Source organism: Zingiber officinale, chromosome 6A (genome assembly GCF_018446385.1).
Source record: "Zingiber officinale cultivar Zhangliang chromosome 6A, Zo_v1.1, whole genome shotgun sequence".
In the NCBI taxonomy this organism is placed as follows: Eukaryota; Viridiplantae; Streptophyta; class Magnoliopsida; order Zingiberales; family Zingiberaceae; genus Zingiber; species Zingiber officinale.
In genome coordinates, this window is record NC_055997.1 from 38,082,082 (window position 1) to 38,085,483 (window position 3,402).

Here is a 3,402-nt window from a genome sequence, read left to right on the forward strand (position 1 = left end):
AATAAACCTCTCAAGGATTACGCATCACCTAATGCTCAAGGAGTCCGGTCTAGCATCACAAGACCATCTATCGAAGATAACAATTTTGAGATAAAGCATGTGGTAATTACAATGGTGCAACAACACCAGTTTGGAGGAGGATCGCACGAGGATGAAATATGTGAAACATTGAAAATGAATGGAGTGGCACAGAAGCGGTTAGACTGCTCTTATTTGACTTTTCATTAAGGGATAGAGTTAAACTGTGACTCTCTTCACTACCTGCCAATAACATTACATCTTAGGAACAACATGAGCAATTATTTCTTGATAAGTTTTACCCACCTAGCAAGACAACACAATTCAAAATTTAATTGCTAGCTTTAGACAAACTGATAATGAATCTCTTTGTGAAGCATGGGATAGATTTAAAAATATGCTCAGATTATGCCCATACCATAGCTGGGAAAAATGGTTAGTGATCTACATATTTTATAATGGAATTAATTATCATACTAAGGTATCTCTTAACTCTACAGCTGGTGGAGCACTTATGAACAAAAGTCTTGATGAAGCTGAAGAAATAATAGAGAATGAGACTCTTAATCATCATCAGTGGGCATCAGAAAAAAGTGAAAGTTTTTTTTTCTGGAAATCCTATTAAGTGTTAGATCGAGACGCACGTGAGACCAGGTAAATCACATGGTTTTCAAAAACTTTTCTTTTTTCCTTTTTAAAACTAAGTACGAATGGAGCGGAATAATGAGAAAACAAGAAAAAGAAAAACAAACATTCGATTTTACTTGGTTCGGAGCATTCGGCGACTCCTACTCCAAGACCCAGGACTCGCAGACCTATAGATGGATAATCCACTAATAACTTCTTTCAGAACTGCCGAAAGATGGGATCAAATACAAAAAGAGTAGGAACAAGTGTAACACGCTACACTTTTCCTTTTGCAAGAATTAAGTACAGAATTGAACTTTGTTGCCCAACACTTATGAGGATGATCGAATCGCATTCGATTGTTGGATAGCTTCTCAGCGGTAGTCAAACATAGCAGAGCCATAGTAGGGTAGTAGCAGAAAGTCGGAACAGTCAGAATGCCAAAAGGACATATAGGAGTTTGTAGAATTGATTTCCTTGAAGCCTTGGTCGAGATGGTCTTTTATAAGGTGTGGAAGGCACCTTCCATAATCATAAAGGCACCTCCAATATGTAAAATTTGATCCCGAGTAGCTCGCTCCTTATCATTGACAAAGTCTGATTTTATTCGTTGGAAGGTGCCTTCCAAGTCTTCGAAGGCGCCTTCCATGAACAGTACTCAAGGCACCTTCCGTCGCGTGGAAGGCGCTTTGGATATTGTTCACCCGAGATCTTTTATGCTCCCTTTTCCTTGTAAAGTGTGTTAGTCCAACATAAAATATATTTAACCTACAAGACAAGGTTATCACAATAATAATATGATTAATTTATGACTTAGACTTTGTCTTCCAGACCAGGATCTAGTCAGGGTCTCAATTTAGGTCTCAACCTCCTGCTAGAATCCCACATCTGGACTTCGCCAATCAGGAATCGCACATTCCAATTGGACTTCTAGTCTGGTGTCAGGTCCTCTTGATCTGTTAAATTAGTCAACCCTGCACACTCGGTAATAAAGTTAGATCAACAACACATCTAACTTTAATCCATTTATCATTCATTAAAACTCAGTTTGATCATTGGTGTCAAATTCACTAACAATCTCCCCCTTTTTGATGTAATGATAACCTAGGTTAAAGTTAGAAAGAAAATATGTAAAAACATATATATAAGAAATGATTTTAAGAGAAAAAAAATAAAAAATTAAGTTTAATCTCTTTATCCTTTTAGGTTTAAGTTTTTCAGTTTTTCTTTATTTTTCTTACTTAAACCCTAATCTCCCCCCTTTGACATTCATCAAACTAAGAATATAAGTATACCAAATTACAAATACACAAGCAAGTAATAATTTGTTCAAAGTAATCATAAAAACTTACAGATTTATTGGAGGGAGGAGTTAATAAAATTTTCAAAAGTACTTTGACAGAAATTTTTTGACTTTTCAAAAGGTTTTCAACATTTTAAAAATTAAGTTTGCAAAACTAAGCATTTGTAAAAATAAATTTTGCAAGAATTATACAAACTATTTTTTTAAAATAGATTTCAAAATACTTGTTTTAAAAGATAATTTTTTTTCAAAGTACTTCTTAGAGATTCAATTGTTCAAAGATATTTTTGAAATGTTTTGGAAAGAATTTGTCCAAGCAAAATAGTTTTGGAAGTATTTTTAAAATAGTTTTTTTTTCAAACACAAGGTATTTTTCAAAAAACATAACCTTTGAAGAATTTTATAAAATTTTTCAAAGTGTTTTCGAAGCTATCTTTCAAAAATATTTAAAGTATTTTTAAGCAAATTTTAAAAGACTTGCATTTTATTTTTCTAAACACATGTGTGATGAGGTGCTTGTTAGACACCATGGTGGTCCAGTCGCCTAGACATGTGCCCAGAGTTCGAGTGCCTGGACTTGGTCCAGACGCCTGGACAAGGTCAACTCAGAGTTAACTTTATCTGACTTTGTCTCTGATCACTTGGGTGATTCTCCGGCCATCCAAAGTTTGGATGGCGCCACTCATCGGTGGGCAAACAGATGATGACCCTGATATGTTTGCGACCACTCGGATCTAAGGGCTCTGAGGTGGCCTAACCCTTGGACTTGGACATTAGGGAGGAACAAATGATGGAAGTGGGGACCTTCGTGCGGGTCGGCTTGTGGGCCAAATAAGAGATCAGCGGTGTGACTATTATCCCGAACGGAAGCCCAGAGAAAGAGGCAGCCCGATCAAAAGGAGGAGAAGTTGGTAGTGTTGGTGTTGTTAGCACTAACGGTCTAACTCAGGTTTTGATGAATGAAAAAGTAGGTTAAGTTAGTTTCTTAGTGATCTAACACTTTGACTTAGTGTACAGGAGAAGTCCATATAGGTCGACGAGCTGACCGGATATCTAGCACGAAGCCCAGCTAGGTTGACAGGCTGACCGGATAGCTAGTACGAAGTCCAGCTAGGTCGACGGGCTGACCTGATAGCTGGCATGAAGTCTAGACAGGTTGACGGACTGACCAGATGTTTGGAACGAAGTTCAGCTAGGACGACGGGCTGGCCTGATAGCTGGCACGAAGTCTAGATAGGTCGACAGGCTGACCGGATGTCTCGTAGGTAAGTTAAGGTAAGTCACTAGAGAGGTGTGACTTGGTGAGGGTGCATTCCCAGTCAGGGAACTTAGGCGTCAATCCAACTTAGAACCGTTTTGAGAATCTAAGTTGAGATCGTGACTGTTGGTTGCTACTCGAAATATCGTACTGATTCCCCTATACAAAAATTTTGTACAAGTCCTGAACCATTCCT

At 37.8% G+C, this 3,402-nt stretch overlaps 1 non-coding gene across 1 annotated transcript; it reads right to left on the reverse strand.

Moving 5' to 3' along the window:
* Positions 1 to 338: 338 nt before the first annotated feature.
* On the reverse strand, positions 339 to 444 carry LOC121998845. Its single transcript, XR_006116636.1, has one exon. It is a non-coding gene; the product is annotated as a small nucleolar RNA R71 (small nucleolar RNA).
* Positions 445 to 3,402: the final 2,958 nt, after the last annotated feature.